We start from the raw sequence: 14643 nt of genomic DNA, 5'->3' as shown, positions 1-14643 counted from the left end.
AGTTGAAATTGCTGGACACCAGGCAGTGTAGTAGCTGAAGAGTCTTGCAGAGCTGCTTTCCAGAGGAGATTCATATCTTGCAAATCTCTGCTGGTGACTCTGTATAAATACTTTCATATGCCTGTAACCAAAGAAAATACAGGAGAGCCCATTTTAGCAGAGAAAAACATGGGATTTCTTCTGTTGACTCAGCTGACTTGGATGTGACGCGACTGAAGTGAATTTAAGTCATAAAAATGGAAAAGCAAGGGGTCATCACAGCTAACCTGCGAAACTGGGGTTTGTTTGTGGAGCTCCCTTATTGCTTTTAAGTTTTGTGTATGATTTGTAGCCATCTGCTGAACCAGAAAGCAAATGAGATTGAAGGAGGATGTGGGCAAATCATTCTTGTCTGTGAAATGGTGCCCCTCAACCGTCTTTGGAAAGAACTGCTTGCTGGGGTTGGACAAGTTACAATTGCAAGACTCCCTGAGTACATGAGCCTTTTGATTATACTGTCACATAAATGCCACATATTGGCTCATTCTGTGGATTCTTTTCTCACTGAAACACTACTAAAACTTCTAAGAGGTTTATGAAACTGCTGTTAGACAGAAATATGCTCTTTTTCTCAATGGGATTAAGTCCAAGATTCAGTCCTTAAAGATTTCCTACATTCTTCAAACTATCGCAGTCCATTTCCTGTGTGTCTGTGCAGACATTTATTTCATTGCATTCTACTTTAAAATTATTAGTGAAAGCTTTTCTTTCTTACCTCTTTTTTGATCTTTCTGGTGTACTTTACCCTTCTATTCTCTACTTCTCTACTTTTTCTTATGCAGAAATTAAATACGGATGAAGATCATTCCAACAGAGCGTAGCAGAACTGTATTTTGATGTGATGATATACCCCAGTGCATTTGACCCAAGATTGGAAATAAATCTTTGATTTCATGTTGGATGACTCATATCAGGAAGCAACGTTTTGTGATGAACGTGGGGTTTTTTTGTGTTTTAAATGTCACTTCTGTATTGAAGGTATCAGTTGTGTATTTATGATAAAGCATTGACCATAATAGTGCTTAATAGACAAGCTTGTCAGTGTGGTACTAGAGTTCAGATTTAAACAGTTTCCTCTTGAAAACCGTATTTAAAATATCCTCCACTGCTATGATAATCACATCTCTATTTCTATGCCTCTGGTGAGGGCTCCATGTATTTGAGATGGATATTAAGAGAACTGCACTGTTGAAGATATTAAAAATAAGTTTGAGAGTGAAACGGTTCAAAGCCAGGCCAGGGTGGTAGTCATGAAATGGTATAGTCATCTGATGATGGGTGAGATGACCTCTTAGAGATCTCATTCAAGGTTGTTAAAGTGGATTTCATCTTATTAAATGCAAATAATGAATCATTAACAAAATTCCGTGTTTTTTCATACCTCTGTTTAGAAAAGTAAATGCTCGGACATGTCCTTTTCATTAGGTTTAAGAAAGGACATCACAGACAGTTTTGCATCTCCCCCTAGCCAGGAGATGAAAGGAGATCAGATTTGGGATATAAAGCTTGAACCATTGCTTGGTATATGGCATTCAGAGACATCCAACCTCTTCATATAGGCTTCATCTTTGAAGTCTTTGAGGCTTTTCCGTTTCACTTTTCCCACTGGAAAGCTGCTTCCAAACTCAATTAATGGTTAGGAACTCTATTTGCATTCCTAGCCTAAATATATTCACAAACAACCTTTATCCATTTGTTTTGTGACACCATTACCTTTTATCTTGAATAGTTCTTTATTAATAATTAATAGAGTATTAATTAATAATTAATAGAGAGCAAACATATCCTCCCTTACCTTCCTCTCAGCTGTTCCTCTTCATTTTGCTAGACTAAACAATCTAAGCTCCTCTAATCTCCCTTCAAGAAAAAAAAGAAAAAAGAAAACCTCTTTCCAAACTGATTTTTGCAGCCTTTTTCTACACCTGGTCTGTTTTCATTTTGTGACAACAGTGACCAAACTCCAGCTTGCAAAACACATGTGGTTATAAGCTCTTGCAATGTAACTCTCTTGCTGATTATCCAGTGTTAAGTGCTGCTGCCCAAAACGTAAGAGAAACATCTTGCTGGCAATATGAGGTAAGAAAATAAAATAAACAGGCGCAGGGTCAACATACACCACTCTGATATGTGTGATGCTTTTGATAGGAGGTAGCAGCTTCCAGCTCTGCTGTGTATTCCGTGGTGTCTGCAGGACTTGTGGGCTGAAGATGTAGAAGCAAGGAAGGATGTGGCATTTCAGAGGGCGATGTGCAATGGGAGGTGAGGAGGGAGGCTGGTGAGGTTGCAGGGAGGCACAAAATGGGAAGGCAGAGAAGACTCATGCAGCCTTTGGGCTGTGAAGAATTTGCGGTGGGCTTGTCAAGTGTTGCTCAGATGGAATGTTAATAAACATGGTCTAGAGCTCAGCTGTTCTGCTGGCGTTAACACCCAGGATTTGTTGTCTGGCAGACTGCAGTAACACCTGAGCAGTGTGAACACAGGAACCCTGGTGCTCTGAGGCTATGGCTATGGTGTGATATTCCACCTGGGCTGATCAGCCTTTCTCACATGGCTGGGCTTCTCCCAGAGCCAGGGCTAGTTGCCGTGATCAGTGTGACCTTGGCTATCCCAGACAAACACTGTAGGCTTATAGGATGGGCATATGAACAGCGAAATCTCTCATAGTCTTGAATGTTTGTCAGGTACGTAAATATCTCAGATTATTTTCCTTAAATTATCCCTATGGGGATGGTTTATGCAGCATTTTTATAACTAGTTTCTGCATAAAATATAGTCCTGGTGTACAGGTTATCTTTTATGTAGTCAAACATTTTCTTGTTTGCATGCTAATCTAAATTCTCCATCACTGAGTAACTTCAGCAGCCAGAGTGTGGTTTTGTTATGGTGCTTTGCTTTGGAAAAGAAAATGAATGTGTCTGCTTTTCCTAATCATAAATTCAGTCTCCTGTTTCTTTGTTATAGTTCTTTTGATGTGCACAAAACTCCAAATCCGTTTTTTGTGAAATTTAAATAGCAAGTATATTTAAGAACTCATGCGTATTAGCAGTAAATTCTCTGGAACTGGATAGTTGGCAAAAGCTGGGGCAACATTTCTGTTCAAAGAGTTTTTTCTTCTTTCATATGTCGGTTTTGACTGGGCCTGAGATACTGTTTCCATCCTCAAAATAAGTACAGGATTTGCTATTTGAAAGAGGTGAATTAAGACTTTTAGTTTACTTCTTCTGAGGGCCTCTTTTTGTCTCATAGAAAAGTGTAATCCTGGTAAAGAAGCATGGATGATATGGGATTTCCAGTTTGCTTGAATACACTGGGTTGTTGCAAAGTTTAGAATACGAGTCTGTCTCTCTGAGGAGCACTTTAGGTCACAGAAATGAGTAGTACTGTCACTTTTGTATATATCTCACCCTGTAATATGAGGTGCAGCAGATGTCTCAGCACTTAACACACAGCCATCATTATATCTATATCTACATATCCATTATATGCACTGCACTGCATGTCCCCACACTTGGTCAGCCCAGGTGTCCCAACTCTCAGTTGCAATCTGATTGCATGTGACTGCAGCTGGCTTCTCTAAACTAACCTGTTTTTAATTTGCCAACATGCCTGCTGTGATGACTGCATTCATGGTTATGAACAGTGAGCTGCTTCTTTGCCAGAGAGCAGTCTGATACTCTTAATTGTAGACTGAGTACAGACTATGACTGTGCCTTGGCTCTTGCTTTTGAGTGAGAGCAATTAGATTGCAGATGTGGTGTCATTGCTAGCATTTGGTTTCACCCAGTTCATTTTCTTTGAGCTTAGTCAATGGCAGGAGGAATGTTAAAGATAAAATAAGGGCAGTCATAGAGTTGTAGAATCAAGGTTGGAGAAGACCCCAAGATCATCCAGTCCAACCGTCCACCTAGTACCACCAATATTTCCCCTCTAAACCATGTCCCTCAGTGCAACATCTAAATATTTATTGAACACCTTCAGGGACAGTGAGTCAACCACCTCCCTGGGCAGCCCCTTCCAGCACCTGACCATTCTTTCAGAGAAGAGACAAATACAAGAAGAGTTCAGTTCTCCCATGCAGGCAACAACAAGCTGGGCTGGTGCATTCTTCTGCAGAGATTCTGCCCAAGGAGCATATCAGGGAGAAATAAGGGATTTAGGGACTTCACTGTGGATCTTTGGGGCCTAAAGTGACAGCTGCAACAACATTTATGCCTCAGTAGGAATCTTTGACTAAGATGTAAACAGGTGATGTCAATTGAGTGAGGAATTGTGGTGTCACAGAACCCCAGCACAGAGTGGCTTCTAGGGCCCACTAAGCCCACCTGCTCCAGCCCCTGCCCTATCAGGGACATCCAGAGCAGGGTGCTCAGGAAGGATCCTCCTATCTTCTAGTTTGTGCTCACTGCCTCTTATCCTGGCACTGAGGGCTGCTGGTATCCCTGACATAGATGTAATAACTGTCCTCAGGAGCTAGCAAGGCTAAGTGCAGCAAGGAGCATGACTTAGCCTTGTATGTATTTATGTCTAAGCGAGATCTGAGGCCAACTAGTTGTTAATGCCTCCTGTTAGATGACATCCATATTTTGTTCTTCAGGGAAAACCGCTGAGGCCTAGTATTGTGTGTCACCCATAATGCTGCTTCAGTAGCTTCTCGTAATCTAATCCCACTTCTGATTTGTATTTTTTTCCCTTCTTTTCTCCTTTTTTTTTCCGTTGTGTTTTTTTTTTTTTTTTCTTTTCCCAGTGAAGCTTTAAGTTCCAGACCAAAAAAAAAAAAAAAAAAAAAAGTTTGCTGTAGCAGTATCTGGAACAAAAATTGGATCAAATGAATTATATGCATTTATACTCACGATCCTAGTTTATATGATGGATTAATCACCTTTTCCATGTGAAATATGTCACTGCTTCCAAAATAATAGCTTAGTTTACATGGAACTACTGAAGCCATAGACAGCTGCCCTATTAACTGCTTCTTTATAACAACTCTATGAAACTAGAACTTTAGTCAATAGTAACTGTTAAATAAAGTGCAAAAAAAGTCAAGAGACCCCTCTGTACTACAACTGATCACTTTCGTCCAGACACCGTCATCATTTTTTAATTATGCTTTGCTCATTTTTTCTCTATGGGACTTGTTGAGTAAAGTGATTACTTTATTGTTCACAGTTAATTAGGACATGTAAGATTTCCCATCAAATGTAGGAAGGCCAAATAGTGGCAGATGCAGATCTTATTTCAACTGTGTCCTGTATTTAAAGGAAAAACAGCTGGGAGCAATAGTTAGTATCATTAGTAACACCCAGCCAACACAGTTAGTCCTTTTGATTCTGTTGTAAATGTGAAAAAATTTCAGTTTGCAAACTAGAGGTACCAAATGTTGTTTTGTTTTTTTTTATAATAGCTCATTGCTGGCACCAAATATTTTATTTGAAACTCTAAATGAGCACATTCCAAAACTGAGTAATTTTAGATTAGAGTAATTATTGTGTGCCTTTCAAGGAGCCAGGGAAAATCGAACTTTTGCAAATTTTACGCAAAATCATTACCGATAGGAGACAAGAATAGGGGAAGATGAAAAAAAGGGAAGCCTTCCCAACTCTTCCTGAAGGGTTTTGTATAGAAAAAAATAGAGTAACTATTATTAAATGATTGTTTTTGCGAAAGTATTTGTTTGTGCTCTCTAAGGTATAATAAATATTGTCCAAAAGGCAAAATGTGCAATTCTGTAAGACAGACTTAAAACACTACAATCAAATCTTCCAGCCTACTGAGAGTGTTCAGTCTACCATAATTTAGTGTGTGTCATTAATAACTGACATGCTTTACTGACATATTTCTTTTTCCATCTTGTGTATGAAATTTTAATCAAATTGGTCTTAGCATACTAAAAGTATGATCATTTGCTAGGAAATTCATTCGGAAAGAATTAAAAAAAAAAAACCAAAAACACTGAAAGAATGAAATTCTCAACGTGGAACAACAATTGTAGACTTCCAAAACTGTGTTTTCTGTGACATTTACAATTTTCCATCAGCTTCATGTGGAACTGTGACATGTAAGCTCTTTTCCCAACACAAATTTGGGTTATAAATCTTAAGTCTCTAATGCCATATTCTGGAATCAATAAAAGGAAATGAAAATTCTGTTGAAGCAAGTAGGGCTTTTTTTTTTTTTTTTTTTCTTTTCTTTTGCAGAGGTAACTTCTGACTTTTATTCAGTGGCCTAGTCCCATTGACATTGAAGAGCAGCCATTCTGGGTCAGAGCAAAAGATAGCCTAAGACAGTAATCTCTCTTCAGATTATGAAATTACAAAACTACATGAAATTAGTGCCTAGGAAAGTATACACGAACAGGACAGACAGATGTGGTTATTTGAAAAGAAAAAAAGAAAGAAAGAAAAAGAACGAGAAAAGAGCATTATATAGCAGCAGTTAATTGCTCAAAGACTGGGTATGTCAGGGGTGATAACCTTGCAGGTTATCATTCTTATGGAGTCAGCTTTTCAGTGTTTGTAAACTTTTAGCAGTTACAACTTCCTGTGTCAAGGGCTTACAATTTAACTACGTGCTGTGTGAATAAGGACATCTTTTTTGCTAGTTCTGACTTACCACATGCTGGTTTTGTGTTGTATACCCACCTGGGAAATACATAGAACATTTAGTTGCAGCCTTGCAGCCTCTCTGTTCCCCTCACAATTACATGAAAGTTTGTCATGTCCCATCCTCTGTCACCTGCCAGGCTGAAAAGCCCCACTCTGCATGGTGATGTTTTGCCTGAAAGCTGCTCCATGCCTTTGCGTGTACCTGCCATTCTCCTCTCACTTTATTCAATTTTACCGTGTCTTCTGAGAGTGGAGAAAGCAGGAGATATAGATGATCTTCTTACAGTAAGAGAGTGATGTTTCTATTAGTTTTCTTTTCCTTCCCTAGTAATTTAATTTACTTTCTTGAGCACTGAGATGAGTTGTTTAGAAGACTGACTGTTGTGACTCTGAGGTTTCATTTGGAACTGATAATGTGAACTTTGATAAAATTAAATTTACCCAGACTTCATCACCTTCTGTGTAAAATCATGATTATTGGCGCTTTTTTTTTCTCCACATGTCCAGCTCTCTAAATTTATCTATTTTCATTTTCACCTGCTATTTTATTGCTTGGTCCTTGAGCATCATAGAGTGCTTATATATCAAGGGTGTAGGAGCAGGAGAGTGCTTTTGAAGCTAATCTCTTGGTTATCTTCACTTACTGTGCATTTGTTCACACTGAAGAGGATCTGAGAGCCCATAGCCTGCACTCCTTTCAGACAAAATTAAACAAAAAGGTAAGCTCCAGAAGTGCAACTTGAGTTCTGTCCACAGGCAAGCGTTCAATCCAAGAGAGCAGAGTCCAAGTTAAAAAAAAATAAAACCAGCCCTGAATTGTGGATAGTATAATCTTCATCAGCAACTGTGCCAATGTACAGATCTGCTCCTGCCAGCCTTTGTTTCTAGTTTTGACAAACCTTCAAGTCCTTTTGCATTATTTATCCAGTTGCCCTCATCTTTACTGCCCAGAACAAATTATCATAATCAACAGGTTTTCTTACCATAATGGTAACTACCTTTGAACTTGACCAAAAAGTATGAGGACTGCTCTGAAAGTAATGCTTCCTATTTTATGATGTTGGCCATGACATCAGAGACAGATGTTGATGGTACAGCAGTAGAGGTTGAACCTTCCTGCCAATATTCCATTACATTTTGTTGTGGTGTGATGGTGGCAGCAGAGTCCAACAGAATGGTGTCTGACATGGAAGTAAGCATGAAGCAAAGGTGTGCCACTGAATTCTTCTAAGCAGAAAAATGTCACCCACTGACATTCATCGGTGCTTGCTGAACATCTGTGGAGACCAAGAAGTAAATGTGAGGCAGTGAGTAATGTGTTTCAACAGTGGTGACAGAGACGTAAAGACAAGCCACATTCCAGCCAGCTGTGCACAGCTGTCACGCTACAAAATGAAAAGTGTCTCAATCAGGTCGTCTGCTCTAATTGGCAGGTTATGACCAGGGAATTGTGTATGGAACTGAATATCAACTTCACTGTGTTGGAAACGATGGTGACAATGTTGGAATGTCACAAGTTTATGCCAGGTGGGTCTCATGAATACTCACACAGGAAGAGAAAGAACAGCATTTGTAAGTTTGTCAGGATCTACTGAGCCAACACAAGGCTGAAGGTGACAGTTTTCTGGATCATATCATTACTGGTGAGGAGACATTGCGTCACCACTACAAGCTGGAGTCAAAATAGCAGCCAACCCATGAAGTGGACAACCTTTCTCTTGCAGTACAATAATGCCAGGCTCCGTGCCAGCTTAAAGACTGTGGAGCATATTGCCAGTCATGGCTGAACTGTCCTACCACATCTATCATATAGCCCAGATTTGGTGCCTTCTGATTTCCATCTGTTTGGACCAACGAAAGATGGACTGCATGGGAAATATTCTCCTATCAACAGTGCTGTCATTGCAGCTGTAAAATAGTGGGTCACTTCCGCTGGTACAGATTTTTACAAGCGCAGTATGCAGGCTCTTGTTCATTGTTGGCAAAGAACACATAGATAATTGTGGTGACTGTTTTGAAAAGTAGTGTTTTATAGCTGAGAATTTGCTGTATCAAATAGCGTTATTGTGCTCTGTGTATCTGTTATAGTTTGCCTGGAAATAAATAGAAGGCATTACTTTCAGAGTGACTTAAATATGCTCAACATTTGGTCCCCCAAAGCCACTCTTCCCCAAACACCACTGTTGTCCTTACTTCACTTCTTCTTTAAATCAAGCTTGTACTCATTTGAGGACTTACTTCTTAGCCTATGGATGTTTAGATTTCTTGAGACATTTTGAGAGATTGTGCTGAAAATCCTGATTATATAAGCCAATTTTTCCTTGTCAGTGTCCATACTGAATCTTTCAAAGACTTCCAGCGTGATTTTGAGGTGGTAGTTGGAAATTTTAACCCTGTCAGCTTCCTAAATCCCTCCAACAATGAGTGTAGATAAATAAAATGTATATTAGTTTTATATTACAGCCTTATCTCTTCTGAATATTCCTTTTACACCCTATTTGTCTGCTGTCTGGGAATTACTTTATTTTCACATGTTACTAGTTCTCTGGCAATTAGAGCAAAAAATTTTAATTCAGTTATCAAAGCACATGGCAGTACAACAGAGGATATCTGGTAGAAAAGTGTGGCTTTAATTCCTCATGTCCTATTGTGTGGTGGCATTCATCTTCTGATTCGCATGAGACCAACATGGGAATTGTGGTTTGTGTTAGACATCATAGGACCCTGTGAGTCTTTGAAGCAGCTGACAATACAAGCTGCTCAAGGAAATTCTTCCCCCGACGCTATTTCCCTAAATGCATTAGTAGCTTGCAGTAGAAATGAGGTTGTTGAAAAAAATCTTTCTTTTTAATGGGAAATATTTTGCAGTTTTGGCATCAAGATACTATACCAACATCATGAAGTAAGGAAATGTATTGTTATGTATTATTATTATTATTTTTTTAATATCATCTACATCATTTTTTACCAGCTTTTTTCTACTATTCTGACTAACAAATTGAGTCTTTCCTAAAAAAGAATGTCCTGGAGGCATTCAAGGCCAGGCTGGATGTGGCTCTGGGCAGCCTGGTCTGGTGGTTGGCGACCCTGCACATAGCAGTGGGTTGAAACTAGATGATCATTGTGGTCCTTTTCAACCCAGGCCAATCTATGATTCTATTATTCTATGATTCTATGATATGTATATCCTAACTGCTTTCTTAACTTCTATGAATTTTAATATATGTAAAGAGCTATATACAGGATGAATGTTTCAGTATTTGCTTTGTATTATTATTTTGCAATGAAAGAAAAGCTGCCAAAAGTAAGGAAGAGAAGCACATGAATTTGAGAGGATGGCATATCCTTGTAAACTGACGTAATCAGTGACTGATCTTTGACATTTGATTTAGTGGGAGAAGTGCGTGCATTGGTCTTGAATGAATGCAGTGTTGAGGAATGATGAAGAAGCTGATGATGTAGTTAATATAAGTTATCTCACTAACGTTTTTGTCACAACAGTGATTATGATATAAAATCTTTTTAGCTTGCAGGATTATCACATCTCTCAGTACTCTGTTTTTCCGTTTCAATAAGCAAAATTTCACTTATTGGTGCATTTGATTGGGGATCTGAAGAAACCCAATTTTCTGGTCTTTTTGAGATGGAAACTAATCTTGCTGGACTTCTTGACAATACTTATATTTTATTTTAGGAAATTGTTTTCATTACTTGAGTCTGCTCAACCAAAAATCTCCAGGCGCTTCATTCAATTTTCTATACACAGAGTAGGATAAATACATAAATTGATGGTGTGTAATGATTTATGATTAATTTAACCTTTTGTTGTTTCGATGCCTAGTTTTTCACATCTATAACAGAATGGAAATATCCACAGTAAAAGCATTAAAAAAAAAAAAAAAGGAAAATAAACTGCACTAGTCATCTTTATGTCCAACAGGGGTCTGAGAATTCCTCCATCTTCCACGAAACTTCTGATTACTGCAAAGCAAAAGCCTTAATAATTCTCACTCTCAGTGTGCAGGAATAGTTAATTTTGCCCATTTATCCAGTTACCAACAATGCTGTTCCTTCCCATTTACATCACTGATTTCATTGTCAGTCGCACATTTTTCTTTTCTATAACTGGTCTACTGAACATAGCAGGATCTGTGATGCAGTGCTCCCTGAAGTCTGGTCTTTTAAACACTTCTAACTAATGATTTGAAATCTACCTTGTGATTAGAGATAAATATTCTAATGTGGAGAATCTTTCAGGCAGCTATTTTTGGAATACTTAAAAGTACATAAAACTAGTATTGTTATTATATTAAGTAACAGTCTCTCCTTTGTCAGATGACCTACGTGCTTCACAATTGCAATCTTCTCTGCAGTTGTTCTGCCAAAACTGCTAATAACTTAAATGCTCATTGTTAGGCTTATTTATGACACATATTGCTTCATTCCTCGATCTGCATGCCATTTTTTTTTTAGTAAAGCTATGAAATTAACATACTTCTACTAAATATATAAATCCTAAATACTATTAACTTTGAATCACAGAATTAAGCTCTAACTCTGATTATTCTTTTATTGTGCGAATGAAATAAGCATTGTGCACTTTGTTTGCGAGATAACATCTGGTGTACAGGGTGCTAAGCAGCCAGCTATTCTGCAAAGCAAGTGCCAGGAGATGACTTTTAAACTAAAGTCTGTGCTGTAAAGACAATGCGGCAATGCTTGGACAAGATTCAGGGGATGTGTGCTGCAATGGGAACGCAGCCATGCTGTCTGTGGACATGAGGTTTAATCTCCCCAAATCTCTCTGGCTGTACAAACAATAATCTGCTATGCTCTTTCTGTAGCTATGAATGGAGTTGTTGGGACTTCAAGCACACCAATCCTATTCATTGCTCTTATGGGGTAGGATTTGTGCAGTGCTTTTGTAGTGCATACGGGCAGTTTGGAGAGAACCAGGCTTCAAAATCCATTTGCAGGCGGTCTGTTACTTCTGCCATTGGCCTCCAGTGGCCCACAGAACCTTCTGAGCAAGCAGTCGTTAGAGTACAAATAGTGTTCAACAAACAGCTTCTCAAGATTAAATACCACTGTTCCTTTAGAAGGCAGGTCTAGAGGAGTGTTACTCAACGTGAAAGCAGATGCTGCTGATTTTCTGCTGTAATGAGCCTAGAATGACAAAGACTGTTGCTCTTTCAGCACTTTCATAGAATCATAAAATGGCTTGGGTTGGAAGGGTCCTCAAAGCTCACCTAGTTCCAACCCCCCCCCCCACCAAGAGAATAGAAAGGCTGAAAACAGGTAAATCAGTAGAACATCAGATGTGAATTTGAGGTTTTGGAGATACAAAAGTCTCTAAATGAGTTTATATGTCTTTTAGACATCAGTAACTTCCCTTTTTTTCCCAGGAAGCTTTTTCTTCAGCTCCTGGATTCCCTTGACACACCAGTTGATATTTTCTGTGGTTATACTGAATGTGAAATTTATCTTTTTCGCAACTCGAAAGGGTTGGAGTGTATCCTATATGAATACATCTGATGCCACTGAGCAGCATAATCATTTAAACATGCCTAAGTAATTATTAAAAAACAAACTTGCATGGAGAAATAGAAAAACCATGTGACCTGCCGGGGAGCAGTTTGCTTACAGTTGCAAGTATATCATATATTATAAAATATTTAAGGATAGAAGCAGCTGTAAATTAAGGAGCATTTGCATGTAATCAGCCAAAAGGCCAGTTAAAAGCTTACTGAAACTGAGACAGCATATAGTGGACCCTCTGGCTGGAACATCGTGCAGACTTCCTTTTAGCCATATCATGGGCCCATCAGTATTAACATGAAATCTAATTTATTTTTGTTTAAATCAAATTGTTTGAAAGATAATCTTTTTCTTTTCCCAGATTTTCCCCTCCCTCCTGTTGCATCATTTTTCTTTCCCTACCTTGTTAAGCTTTTCAAGAAAGCCAGATATTTGTTTCTTTTAATGATCTGGAGTAGAATTATTGAATTGATGTTGCTCATTCTTCAAGAACTCTGTTCTGGCCCAGTGAGAATTAGTATAACTCTTGTTACTACAGCGTTGGAAAATATTTTCAGGAAGGGAAAGAAAAAATTCACTTGAAGAACTGAACATTGTCCTCACACTGTATCTTTGGAAAAATAATATATTTCAAACTACTCTGCTTGGAATCTTAGCTGGAGTTGGCTGTATAGCACAATATGTACCTTCTGTTAGATCTAAATTTAGCCTTCCTGTAGTCAACCAAAAGCAAATTACCCATATAAGCAAAATATAAACAATAAAGGCAGCCACTTTGCCGGGACAACCTTTAACAAAACAGTTTTTTCCTATTCAATTTTCAGATTGTTATGTTGTTCTAAAAGACTGATAGCAAATGATCAGACCAATTTGATGAGTTTCTGATTGACATCAGATTTCATTACAGGCATTAGTACTGAAGGGAAGGGGCACAGGTTGGTCATGGTTCATTCCACCTGCCTATCTCACTCAGCAGCAATCAGGAAATGTCCAGTAATTTTCTGTTTTTATGCTTCTTTTAACGTTTTAATATTTCAGATGGGTAAAGTGCAAGTTAATCATGTTTATGCATTAATAAAAGGTACATAAAGTGTTCCAGTTATTCAGTTGAATGAAATGGTTTCAGAGATGTGGTAATAACCTTAAGTGATGTTTTGAATACACTTCATATAAATTAGATCCATTAAACGGGACAAAAGTGATGTTTTGTAGGCATCCACTGCTAATTGGCATGTTTGCTATTTCCTGCAGCCACTTTGAGCATACGCTAGTAGCTCTTGTTCATTTTCCAAATTTCTACGTGTAGTGTACCTTGTATGATTAATAGCACACTCACCTAAATTTTCCCATCCCAGTCAAAGCTTCCAAAGGTTGAAAGACAGTATTTTCAAAACCCTGAGTGTCACTGAGCCTTCTAGTAGGTGCTCTCTTATTTCTTCAAGAGCAGGCTTCCCAGAGAAGTGGTGGAGTCCCCATTCTGGAAGCGTTTAGGAGATATGTGGATGTGGTGCAAAGGGTCATTGTTTAGAATCATTTAGCTGGAAAGACCTTCAAATTCATCAAATCCGACCACCAACCTGACCTACAAGTTCCATCAATAAGCCATGTTCCTGAATGGTTCTACAGTTGTATGAATTTCTGACTGAAGCTCTTCAGATTGCCAGAGATGAGAGAGAATCTACTCCCCACTGCAGGTCTTGCTCGCTCCAGCCCAGACCAGTTTTCACATGTGGTGGGGAAAATAAATCTTAATAGTGTGGTGCTTTCTGCCATTTTGGCATGCTTCTTCAGATAAAACAAAAGAAAGGCTTTCTTGAACTGTCTTTTGACATTTGGGCCAGAATGATGCATGTTGGTCTGTGGACCACTCACTCAGAAATTGTATTGAAAAGTAAAACGGGCAGGAGAAGAACCAGAATGAAAGGGCTAACTCAGAGAAAGAGCTGTTTAGCTTTGAGGAATGTTTTCATATGTGCCAATGTCAGTTCTAATAACATAAAGTGATCTTTATCTGGCACAGCAATCTTTTTCCCCAAAATTATTGCTAAATCCCTTCTATAGTAAATAATACTGTGTTCTGTTGTAAATATTTAAACTCTTCTTCATCTTCTTCAATTTCTCCCTCAATAAATGATGACTGCATTACATAAATATTTAGCAATTAGATACCATGTATGTTTTTGTGTTTTTCTTTTTCACTCTTGACTTTGAGCATACTACAAAAGACTCAAAGTTATGTTTGATTCTCCCATGCTATCTACTTTTCTCTATGTAAATATGCAGTTGAAATTTCCTGTTATATACTTCTGAACTTGGCAATGAAAAGGCAATTTAAGGGTCAGTCTGTGGAGCATACCAGAGGATAAAGGAAATGAGGAACAAGAGCAATCTATAGCTCCAGTATAGATGTGGTTACACAGCAGAACAGGATATTGCACTTTGCAAGTCAGATTTCCAGAAAAGC

The 14643-nt window shown here is 38.4% G+C and overlaps 1 protein-coding gene across 5 annotated transcripts in view; it reads left to right on the top strand.

The window, feature by feature from the left end:
* ENOX1 (ecto-NOX disulfide-thiol exchanger 1) overlaps positions 1–14643 on the top strand; it is a 365131-nt gene that overhangs the window by 148468 nt on the left and 202020 nt on the right. Inside the window, exon 1 of one of the 5 annotated variants that reach the window (XM_085215816.1) lies at positions 2233–2298. The exons of the other annotated variants lie outside the window; for them this stretch is intronic. The gene's annotated coding sequence lies outside the window, so the exon portion shown is untranslated. Of the gene's footprint in view, positions 1–2232; positions 2299–14643 lie in introns of those variants that run through there. 5 annotated transcript variants of the gene reach the window in all.

This window comes from Meleagris gallopavo, chromosome 1 (genome assembly GCF_905368555.1).
Source record: "Meleagris gallopavo chromosome 1, MGAL_WU_HG_1.1, whole genome shotgun sequence".
In the NCBI taxonomy this organism is placed as follows: domain Eukaryota; kingdom Metazoa; phylum Chordata; class Aves; order Galliformes; family Phasianidae; genus Meleagris; species Meleagris gallopavo.
Note: the sequence above shows the minus strand (reverse complement) of the source record. Positions and strands in the feature narration are given on the sequence as shown.